Source organism: Lithobates pipiens, unplaced genomic scaffold (assembly GCF_037356315.1).
Source record: "Lithobates pipiens isolate NorthernLeopardFrog02 unplaced genomic scaffold, aLitPip1_a1.2 Scaffold_24, whole genome shotgun sequence".
In the NCBI taxonomy this organism is placed as follows: domain Eukaryota; kingdom Metazoa; phylum Chordata; class Amphibia; order Anura; family Ranidae; genus Lithobates; species Lithobates pipiens.
Genome location: NW_027507786.1, coordinates 6,864,231 through 6,876,576, shown reverse-complemented (window position 1 = coordinate 6,876,576; position 12,346 = coordinate 6,864,231). Strand labels below are relative to the sequence as shown.

Genomic DNA, 12,346 nt, shown 5'->3' with positions numbered 1-12,346 from the left:
AAATGCCGGGGTTATGGCAGCTATCTGCTACCATAAACCCCAGTATTCTACATCAAAGTACCGACGGAGAGCGGTCCGTAAGTGGTTAATTAGCGCTATTGAAGTCACTACGTTAGAAAAGGTCCCTGTATTACTTCAAAGCGACTTTATCTGACTTGTGCCCAAAGACTTTAATCAATCTACAGAAAAACCCTCTAGTGGGACTTTTAAGGGCGTAAACTCCAAAAAAAGTAGGATTTGAATTTAAAAAAATAAGTCCAAAATGTATTTATTTGTAAATATTGAAAAACAAAATATTGTAGAGCAGAATTAAAACAATACAATTGATGCAGTTACAGTAAATACATGATTACAAAATGAATAACCACAGTTCTCTGTCAATGGTAAAACCAAGATCAGAGTAGTACCCAACGCGTTTCGAGAGATTACGTAGTTTCTCTTCTTCAGGGGTAGGTGGTTATAATTACACAATATCATCATATGGATCTAGATATTCATATCCTAAATAGCCGCATTATTTAAAAACAAGGAAATTTTCCTCCACGAGACACCAGAAGTCCAAGAGTATGGGGAGCAGTGGGCTCAACTCAATCTCCCCACAAGGGGCAATGGGCCCCAACCCCAAGATGATACTTCACACCATATGCCAGGGACCATCTGGGCCTTTAAGATATGGTAGGCTAATTAGCTCGACTCCAGAGCACCGAAAAATCTGGGCAGTAATTTCATTTATATACCTTATCCACAATGGTGTATCAAAAGGTCTGGATGCTCTGGAGGGCGGCTCCAAGTCGGATCCTCATCTATATTGATGTGAATTGGACCCGACATTACAGGAAGATTACCCAGGTATTCCTTGAAAGTCACTTATAAGTTGCTTCAAATTCGTACTCAAGTCGCAAGCAAATCACCAGAAACTCGCCTGGCAAAGTCGCACTGTAGGTCGCAGCAGTGTGAACCGAGCCTTATAAATACATGTAAACATACATTTTAAAAAGGAATTAAACTAAGGCCGCGTACACACGCGCGGACTGTTCGCCCAACTTTGTCCGTCCAACAGTTTCGGCAAACAGTCCGCTCAAACCTAGCATGGACGGACATGGCCACACACGACGAACTAACAGTTTGCTGAAACCGTGCGCGATGACGTGAACGGCATGTACGACGGGACGAAAAATACGACGTCCTATACACTGCATTATAGCTTTCGGCGTGAAAATCCTTTCTGAGCATGCGCGCAACTTTGTTTGACGAACAAGCCTACACACGAAACAACAAGGTTTCAGCGGACAGTTTTTCGGAATTTCCGAAAAACCTTGTCCGTCCAACTGTCCGCTGAAACTGTCCGCTGAAAGCCCACACACGAGCGGACTGTCCGCCCAAACACTGTTCAGCGGACAAAGTTGGGCGAACAGTCCGCCCGTGTGTACGCGGCCTTACAGTGTCAGTAGAGCAGTGGACGGCTTCAGTAGGGCAGCATCAGCTATTTTTCTTTATAGCTTTATTACAAAATTATTATTTTTCACAATTTTTTGGAGCCCTGTTGGGGGGCTTTGGAGAAATGTCAGGGGGGGGGGGCTAAACAGATCCCCAATGTCTCACTTTTGAGAAAGAGAAAAGAATTGAGGACAGAGATTCCTCAGTTCCTTACTCTTCAGCCTCAGCTGCACTAATCAGTGAACGAATGGGAAGTACTGTCAGGAGTCTGTGGTAGTGAGCTCTTGTAGAGCGCCAACGCAGGGTTCCCCAGGGTGCAACATCCCTGCCTGCTTCTTCACCAGAGCCCCTGACAGTGGGGATGGACTTGCAGCAAGCTGGAACCAGGTCGCAGCCCCCAGGTACACACAGCTGAGAACGCAGAGACCACTAGTGTGTTGAGTAGCAGCAGACAAAACTGAATCCAGAAAACAAGCTGAGGTCAGAGTGAGGGAGGGAGGGAGGGAACGACAGCAGACAGCAGACAGCAGACAGCAGACAGCAGACAGCAGACAGCAGACAGCAGACAGCAGACAGCAGACAGCAGACAGACCACTGTGGGTTCTGGCTGAGCATGTCTTATATAGACAAGCAAACTAGGAGGCGGGCCAGGAAGTGATGGAAGGGAAGGAAATAAAAGTCCAAGGATTAGCAGACGACGCCCATAGGTGAGCACAGCCAACCACACATGTGAAAGGCATCTGGTAGAGAAACACTGCAGCAAGGAGGTAAGAACACACAAGCAGGAACTGTTTGGGTGTCACGTTGCACGACCGCGCAATTGTCAGTTAAATCGACACGCAGTGCCGTATCACAAAAAAATGGCATGGTCAGGAAGGGGGCAAATCCTTCCGGGGCTGAAGTGGTTAATTAACACCTACTTTATATTTTTTGTACAGTTTGCAATGCTTCAGTTCTGAAAGGACACAGGAGCAAACGGTGCCGATCACTCACTGTGTTCATTCAGAAAAGGAAGGGGCTGGTAAATTACATCATCCTCTGCAGCAGCTGGCGAGGAAGGAGGGAAGCTGATGGCACTGAGGGGGCACAGGGTGGGTGCAGGCAGCGGGAGGGGGAATCTGCGCCACATAGGATGATTGGGGTTTGCACAGGCACACCCACCACACCCTGTGCACACACCTATGGTTGTCAGGATAATATGAATGTCAAACTAAAGATATACTGTAGGAGTCCCAACGGAAATATTTCATCACATAAATCTAAAGATTGGAAAGACAAAAAGCCAGGATTGACATTTTATTCAGTGGTGTTTGTGGAACTCGAAAAGTACGTGTTTCTTTTTGGTAGAATGTCAATATTCCCATTGCACACAATCCTGATTTCGGGCCCCTACCTTGACCCCACCCTGTCCGTTATTAAGATATTTATCAGGCAGCTACAGAATTCACAGCAAAGTTTTAAAATGAGGCTTCTCTACTTAAAATGTAGATGTATAATATACTGTACTTATTAAAAACTTTATAACTTACTATAATGTGCTAAACTTATTACACGTAATATAAAGTGGCAGAGGTGTCTTATTTTAGAACTTTCTACAATAACTAATTTGCAGGAATGATCTCAGGCGAGTTCGGACCCTGGGTTTCCTGCATAACTCCCAACTGTCCCGGGAATTTGGAGGGACTGTCCCGGGAATTTGGAGGGACTGTCCCGGGAATTTGGAGGGACTGTCCCGGGAATTTGGAGGGACTGTCCCGGGAATTTGGAGGGACTGTCCCGGGAATTTGGAGGGACTGTCCCGGGAATTTGGAGGAACTGTCCCGGGAATTTGGAGGGACTGTCCCGGGAATTTGGAGGGACTGTCCCTCTTTCCCCCCTCATTTGTTCCTCATTTTGGTCTGATCTTTATAGATGTATATAAAGATGTATATAAAATGCACTTTTTTCTATCAAAACATGTTTCCCAGCGCTAAACTTTTCATCTGATTTCTAAATTGCTGCATTTGTAAATTCCAAAAGCCAATATAAAGGAATAGTAGTGGTAAAAAAATGTCTTGTGGGTTTAACGAATTCTTATTTTATTTTTTTGTACAATTCTCCTTTAACCGCTTCAGCCCTGCGTCGCTTTAACTGACAGTTGCGCAGTCGTGCAACGTGGCACCCAAAAATTTACGTCCTTTTTCTCCCACAAATAGAGCTTTCTTTTGGTGGTATTTGATCATCCCTGCGGTTATTTTTTGCACTATAAACAAAAAAGAGCAACAATTTTGAAAAAAACGCAATATTTTTTACTTTTTGCTATATCTCCCAAAAATGTTTAAAAAAAAATATATATATATTTTTTCCTCAGTTTAAAGTGGTGCCACCAAAAAAAAAAAAAATTGCTTAAAATTCATTAAAAAAAAATTGGAAAAATTTTTTTTTGTTTACTCACCTCTAAATGCCTGTTCCTAGGGGGTCCCTCGTAGTCTGCCTTCTTCAATGCCCGGGCTGGTGACATCACTTCCTCTCGTGCCGCACAGTCACCTGGGACCTGTCCCAGATGACTGTGCGGCGTATCATGGCGCCCGGCGCCGCGCGCATGCTTCTTAGCTGGGTGCTCACAGTAAGAATGCTGGCGCCGCGAGTGGAGCGGGGAACGAGGGGGGGGGCTTCATTCCACCGCATCGCTGGACCCTGGAATGGGTAAGTGTCCGATTAAGTCAGCAGCTGCAGTATTTGTAGCTGCTAACTTAAATTTTTTTTTTTTTTTTTAGGGGGCACCCCACTTTAAGCCAATATGTATTCTACATATTTTTGGTAAAAAAATCAAAAAAAATCGCAATAAGCGTATATTTGGTTTGCGCAAAAGTTATAGCGTCTACAAAATAGGGGATAGTTTTATGACATTATAATTTTTTTATAAGTAATGGGCGGCGATCTGCGATTTTTATTGGGTCTGCGACATTGCGGACACTTTTGACACCATTTTGGGACCATCGTCATTTATACAGCGATCAGTGCTATAAAAATGCAGCGATTACTGTGTAAATGGCAGTGAAGGTGTTAACCACTAGGGGGCGATGAAGGGGTTAAGTGTGTCCTAGGGAGTGATTCTAACTGGGGGGGTGGGCTACCTAGGACATGACAGCGATCACCACTCCCGATGACAGGGAGCAGTGATCTGTCATGTCACAAGGCAGAGCGGGGATATGCCTTGTTTACACAGGCACTTCCCCGTTCTGAGGCTCTGTGACACAATCGCCGGGAGACTAGTGGACATCGAGTCCGCCGGTCCCATGGGCACGGTCGCGCTGTACATGGCGGCGCGCGCCTGCTATCCCCGCCTCTTAAAGGGGACGTACAGGTACGCCCCTTTTGCACACCGCTGCCATTGTGCCGACGTATATTGGAGTGCGGTGGTCGGCAAGTGGTTAAGGGGGTGTGGCAGTGGGGTGTGTCCTATGCCTGCATACTTTTGCTGATAGGTGTCCCTCATTCCCATCTCAGAAAGTTGGGAGGTGTGTTCCTGCCAGGAAGCTGTCACAGTGCCTCACCATTCAAAAGTAGAGCTGACTGGGACTCCACACAGTGGACAGGGGTGGGCTTGTGAATGGGCTCTGAGTGGCCAGATGTAAATGGACTTTGTGTCCCCTTACATCAGGCCACCTCTGATCTGTCACATTTAGGTCTGAAAAATAGAAAAAAATGTCCTTTTTCTAATTTTTTTTCTTTTTGTACCTGAATGGACACGGAGGAGGTAGATAAAAGGGTAAACGGGTAATGGTAAACGGGCACAAGTCCATTTACATGCAGGACTCCAGTAGACCTACATGGAGCTATCGGATCCGCATGAAAAACTGAGGCGGCCCTAATTGGAAAGCTTGGGTGAAAGGTTCTTAACCACTTCAATACCGGGCATTTTCACCCCCCTTCCTGGCCAAGTTTCTGTTTTCAGCGCTGTCACATTGACAATTGCGTGGTCATGCAACACTGTGTGTATGTGAATCAATCTGCGCTCACCCAACCACTCATGAAATACCTAAAATAAAAAGGTGAAAAATAGTGTGTATATGACCAAACACTAAGTGCTCATGCACACGGACGTTTTAAAAACCTGGCTGCAAAGCTAGCTCCGACGCCTGGAAAAATCTTCGTTAAAAAACTGGATTTTTACCGCGTTTTGCATTGGCGTTTTTGCACGTTTTTTAGCGTTAGTGTTAAGTAGCGTTTTTTAAGAAACACATCTCTTGGCTATAGCACTCAGAAAACAAAGAAAATATGTTGTGCGTTTATACGCGTTTTTGCGCGTTTGTGCACGTTTTTGCGCATTTTCCCGCGATTCGCGTTTTTACAGCTCTAGCTCCACGCCGTGGAACGCACTGGTCCTGGGTTTTTTTTACAGCTTAAAAACGCCTAGGTGGGCATGAAGCCATAGACTAACATGGACAGCCGTTTTTAAGCTGCAAAAAAAGCTCAAAAAAGCGACTGTAAAAACGTCCGTGTGCATGAGGCCTAATTCATAAATGCTGCTATCGGCAAACAACTGAACCACCAATAGTGATGGCCGAACGGTTCGCCCGGCGGTCGTTTCGCGGCGAATTTCCGACTTTCGCCGTCCGCGGGTTCGAACGCCTTTTTCCGTCGTTCGCCCCGGCGGACTTACGTGTTTAATGTATACAAGAACTTTAACCTTTCGTGACACGTTTATCATGTGTTACAGGACAACCAATTGAGACATGACAGCTCATGGACACTTGGACATTCCCCCTAACCTATAAATACACCCGATCCGGTGGCCATTTTACATTCTTTCTTCTGTCACTGTAGGGAAAGGATCCTGTGTGGAGTAGGGACAGAGAAAACGCTAGCTATTTGGTACACAAAAGTTCTTTTCAGGACTGGTATAGGTGTTAGGTCAGCAGCCTGAGTTTCTTTTGTCAGTTTAGATAAAGGGACAGAGCGCTGTATGCTGCTATTTTAGGGACAGCTCAGCCAGATTAGTCTTTCTTCATCATCATCATCATCATCATCATTAGCTGTTACTATCAGGTCCACAAAAGAGCTGTTCCAGCTAATCGTTCCAGCCTACTCTTTTTTGCCAATTTGTATAGGGACAGGCAGGAAGCAGTGTGTCAGGCAGTGAGGATAATTTTAAAGACTTGCTGTTACTATTAGTTCCACAAAGGTTCTTTTCAGGACTGGTATCAGTGGTACGGTAATAGGCTTGTACACGTATAATATTCTTTCTTCCAAATATAGAAAGAATATTATACTTGACTGCTGCCCTTCTGCTGCAGTCTGCTAATCATTCACAACTCACTTGTTCCACAAAGCTCTTTATCAGGACTGGTAACTTGGTCTGTCTAGGGTGCTACGGTACATAGGCTTGGGTGCGGTACAGTCTGCTGTTCTGTAAGGACCGCTATCGGTCCACAATACATAGGGTTGCCGTGCACTACTGCTGACCGCTGCCCTATACTGCAGCAGTCCTTCATTGGTATAGGGACTGACGTACAGTCTGCTAATCACTAACACACAACCTGCTTGGTCCACAAAAGTTCTTATAAGGACTGGTAACTTGGTATAGGGTGCTACGGTACATAGGCCTGAGTGCGTTACAGTCTGCTGTTCTGTAAGGACCGCTATCGGTCCACAATACATAGGGTTGCCGTGCACTACTGCTGACCGCTGCCCTATACTGCAGCAGTCCTTCAGCGGTATAGGGACTGACGCACAGTCTGCTAAACACTAACACACAACCTGCTTGGTCCACAAAAGTTTTTATAAGGACTGGTAACTTGGTATAGGGTGCTACGGTACATAGGCCTGAGTGCAGTACAGTCTGCTGTTCTGTAAGGACCGCTATCGGTCCACAATACATAGGGTTGCCGTGCACTACTGCTGACCGCTGCCCTATACTGCAGCAGTCCTTCATTGGTATAGGGACTGACGTACAGTCTGCTAATCACTAACACACAACCTGCTTGGTCCACAAAAGTTCTTATAAGGACTGGTAACTTGGTATAGGGTGCTACGGTACATAGGCCTGAGTGCGTTACAGTCTGCTGTTCTGTAAGGACCGCTATCGGTCCACAATACATAGGGTTGCCGTGCACTACTGCTGACCGCTGCCCTATACTGCAGCAGTCCTTCATTGGTATAGGGACTGACGTACAGTCTGCTAATCACTAACACACAACCTGCTTGTTCCACAAAAGTTCTTATAAGGACTGGTAACTTGGTATAGGGTGCTACGGTACATAGGCTTGAGTGCGGTACAGTCTGCTGTTCTGTAAGGACCGCTATCGGTCCACAATAGATAGGGTTGACGTGCACCACTGCTGACCGCTGCCCTATACTGCAGCAGTCCTTCAGCGGTATAGGGACTGACGTACAGTCTGCTAAACACTAATACACAACCTGCTTGGTCCACAAAAGTTCTTATAAGGACTGGTAACTTGGTATAGGGTGCTACGGTACATAGGCTTGAGTGCGGTACAGTCTGCTGTTCTGTAAGGACCGCTATCGGTCCACAATAGATAGGGTTGACGTGCACCACTGCTGACCGCTGCCCTATACTGCAGCAGTCCTTCAGCGGTATAGGGACTGACGCACAGTCTGCTAAACACTAACACACAACCTGCTTGGTCCACAAAAGTTTTTATAAGGACTGGTAACTTGGTATAGGGTGCTACGGTACATAGGCTTGAGTGCGGTACAGTCTGCTGTTCTGTAAGGACCGCTATCGGTCCACAATAGATAGGGTTGACGTGCACCACTGCTGACCGCTGCCCTATACTGCAGCAGTCCTTCAGCGGTATAGGGACTGACGCACAGTCTGCTAAACACTAACACACAACCTGCTTGGTCCACAAAAGTTTTTATAAGGACTGGTAACTTGGTATAGGGTGCTACGGTACATAGGCCTGAGTGCGTTACAGTCTGCTGTTCTGTAAGGACCGCTATCGGTCCACAATACATAGGGTTGCCGTGCACTACTGCTGACCGCTGCCCTATACTGCAGCAGTCCTTCATTGGTATAGGGACTGACGTACAGTCTGCTAATCACTAACACACAACCTGCTTGGTCCACAAAAGTTCTTATAAGGACTGGTAACTTGGTATAGGGTGCTACGGTACATAGGCCTGAGTGCGTTACAGTCTGCTGTTCTGTAAGGACCGCTATCGGTCCACAATACATAGGGTTGCCGTGCACTACTGCTGACCGCTGCCCTATACTGCAGCAGTCCTTCAGCGGTATAGGGACTGACGCACAGTCTGCTAAACACTAACACACAACCTGCTTGGTCCACAAAAGTTCTTATAAGGACTGGTAACTTGGTATAGGGTGCTACGGTACATAGGCCTGAGTGCAGTACAGTCTGCTGTTCTGTAAGGACCGCTATCGGTCCACAATACATAGGGTTGCCGTGCACTACTGCTGACCGCTGCCCTATACTGCAGCAGTCCTTCATTGGTATAGGGACTGACGTACAGTCTGCTAATCACTAACACACAACCTGCTTGTTCCACAAAAGTTCTTATAAGGACTGGTAACTTGGTATAGGGTGCTACGGTACATAGGCTTGAGTGCGGTACAGTCTGCTGTTCTGTAAGGACCGCTATCGGTCCACAATAGATAGGGTTGACGTGCACCACTGCTGACCGCTGCCCTATACTGCAGCAGTCCTTCAGCGGTATAGGGACTGACGTACAGTCTGCTAAACACTAATACACAACCTGCTTGGTCCACAAAAGTTCTTATAAGGACTGGTAACTTGGTATAGGGTGCTACGGTACATAGGCTTGAGTGCGGTACAGTCTGCTGTTCTGTAAGGACCGCTATCGGTCCACAATAGATAGGGTTGACGTGCACCACTGCTGACCGCTGCCCTATACTGCAGCAGTCCTTCAGCGGTATAGGGACTGACGCACAGTCTGCTAAACACTAACACACAACCTGCTTGGTCCACAAAAGTTTTTATAAGGACTGGTAACTTGGTATAGGGTGCTACGGTACATAGGCCTGAGTGCGTTACAGTCTGCTGTTCTGTAAGGACCGCTATCGGTCCACAATACATAGGGTTGCCGTGCACTACTGCTGACCGCTGCCCTATACTGCAGCAGTCCTTCATTGGTATAGGGACTGACGTACAGTCTGCTAATCACTAACACACAACCTGCTTGGTCCACAAAAGTTCTTATAAGGACTGGTAACTTGGTATAGGGTGCTACGGTACATAGGCCTGAGTGCGTTACAGTCTGCTGTTCTGTAAGGACCGCTATCGGTCCACAATACATAGGGTTGCCGTGCACTACTGCTGACCGCTGCCCTATACTGCAGCAGTCCTTCAGCGGTATAGGGACTGACGCACAGTCTGCTAAACACTAACACACAACCTGCTTGGTCCACAAAAGTTCTTATAAGGACTGGTAACTTGGTATAGGGTGCTACGGTACATAGGCTTGAGTGCGGTACAGTCTGCTGTTCTGTAAGGACCGCTATCGGTCCACAATAGATAGGGTTGACGTGCACCACTGCTGACCGCTGCCCTATACTGCAGCAGTCCTTCAGCGGTATAGGGACTGACGTACAGTCTGCTAAACACTAATACACAACCTGCTTGGTCCACAAAAGTTCTTATAAGGACTGGTAACTTGGTATAGGGTGCTACGGTACATAGGCTTGAGTGCGGTACAGTCTGCTGTTCTGTAAGGACCGCTATAGGTCCACAATAGATAGGGTTGACGTGCACCACTGCTGACCGCTCACCTATACTGCAGCAGTCCTTCAGCGGTATAGGGACTAAGAGTTTTGTCACAGGGTCATTTAAAAAATGACATGCAGAGGAAGAGGCAGGCCCTTCCGCAGGGGTGGTAGGGGTAGGGCAGGAGCAACAGGCTTGAGCCAAAGTGGGAAGTTGCAGAAGGTGCGTTCAATTACTTTAAAGGATGCACCAGACTTGGTTGAGTGGCTCGCTCAGCCTTACTCTTCTGCACCCTCCTCATCCTCTCGATCTGCACCCTCTTCTTCACTCTCTGCTATGTGCACCCCCAAAGACACTACCACCAACAACACGACCACCACCACCACCACCACATACCTTCCGCTTGAGTCACTGGAATTATTTTCCGATCCATATCAAGAGGACATTTCTGATGCGCAGCCACTCTTGGTATTGGATCAGGAAGAGGAGGTAGCAACAAGCGCTACTCAGCAGTCTGACGCCAGTACCCAGATCAGCCCAAGGAGGAGGTTGGTCCCCGGTGTTGCTGCCTACTCTACTTATAGCGGTGGGGAAGGTGACGTTGATGATGACGTGTCTAGTGATGTCACGTGGGTGCCCACAAGAGAGGAAGAGGAGGGGAGTTCAGAGGGAGATATGGACCAGCAGATAGGGAGGAGAAGCAGCAATGACTTACATTGCACAGCAGGGACAAAGCAGACTGCAAATGTATCAGGAGCGAGTCATCGACCATGTACGGTCACATCTGGCGCTCCCAGGACACCGGCACATGGCTCCGCAGTGTGGGCTTTTTTTAACGTGTCCGCTGCTGACAATAGCGTTGCCATCTGCAATCTTTGCAGTCAACGCGTTAGTCGCGGTAAGCCCAATACTCACCTAGGGACGACCGCCTTAAGAAGGCACATGAGCAGCCATCACCGAGCCCAGTGGGAGCAACGGAACACACAAAGCCACACTGCAGGCTCTCACCGTCCAGCCTCGTCTTCTACTTCTCCTTCTCCTCTCTCCTCACAATTGTCCTCCACTCCACCTTCCATCACGCCAAGCTCACATTTTTCTGCAAAAAGGCAGGCTTCCGTGGGCCTAATGTTTGAGCGTAAAAAAATGATGACGCCGGATAACCCTCTTGCCCAACGGTTGGCGGCTGGCTTGTCAGAACTCATAGCCCGCCAACTACTGCCATATAAACTGGTGGACTCGGAGGCCTTTCGCAAATTTGTGGCCATTGGAACACCACAATGGAAGGTCCCAGGAAGGAAGTATTTCTCAGAGAAGGGCATCCCAGAGCTATATGGCCATGTTCAGCGGCAAGTGAATGTATCTCTGGCACACAGTGTCGGTGCCAAGATACATCTGACCACAGACACGTGGTCTAGCAAACACGGGCAGGGAAGGTATATCAGTTTTACTGCCCACTGGGTGAACCTTCTGACGGCCGTCAAGCATGTAACCCGTGGCACCCGTGTAGATTTGGTTTTACCGCCACGGATTGCATGCAGGCCTGACTCTTCTTCTCCTCCTCCTACTCCATCCTCCTCCCTCTCCTCCTCAGCTGCCTCCTCCTTTTCCGCTGCTAGCGTCTCTTCCACTGCACCGCCCAAGCTCCCCAGAACCTATTCCACATGCCAGGTGAGACGTTGCCATGCCGTGCTGCGTCTGTTGTGCCTGGAAGCAAAGAGCCACACTGGCCCGGCACTCCTTTCAGCTTTGCGTTCACAGGCAGATGAGTGGCTAACACCGCTCAATTTGACAGTTGGTAAAGTGGTGTGTGACAACGGTGCCAATCTGCTTAGCGCATTGAAACAGGGCAAAATCACGCACGTGCCGTGCATGGCACACGTCTTAAACTTGGTCGTGCAGCGATTCCTTGTCAAATACCCTGGGGTCCAGGACATCTTGCGGCAGGCAAGGAAAATCTCGGCCCATTTCAGAAGATCTTACACGGCCATGGCTCGCCTTGCTGACATTCAGCGGCGACACCATCTGCCGGTCAGACGTCTTATTTGCGATTGCCCGACGCGATGGAACTCAACCTTCTATATGCTTGATAGGCTGCTCCAGCAGAAACGTGCAGTTAACGTCTACCTGTATGAACTCTGCGAAAGAAACGGTTCTGGGGAGCTGGGTTTTTTTTCACCGCGCCAGTGGCTGCTCATGCGCGACACATGCAGACTTCTGCG

General features: G+C 47.9%; 1 protein-coding gene across 3 annotated transcripts in view; it reads left to right on the top strand.

Moving 5' to 3' along the window:
- Window positions 1-12,346, top strand: part of IRAG1 (inositol 1,4,5-triphosphate receptor associated 1) — a 213,544-nt gene that overhangs the window by 70,200 nt on the left and 130,998 nt on the right. For 2 of the 3 annotated variants that reach the window (XM_077453557.1, XM_077453555.1), the window contains exon 1: window positions 2,152-2,204. The exons of the other annotated variant lie outside the window; for it this stretch is intronic. The gene's annotated coding sequence lies outside the window, so the exon portion shown is untranslated. Of the gene's footprint in view, window positions 1-2,151; window positions 2,205-12,346 lie in introns of those variants that run through there. 3 annotated transcript variants of the gene reach the window in all.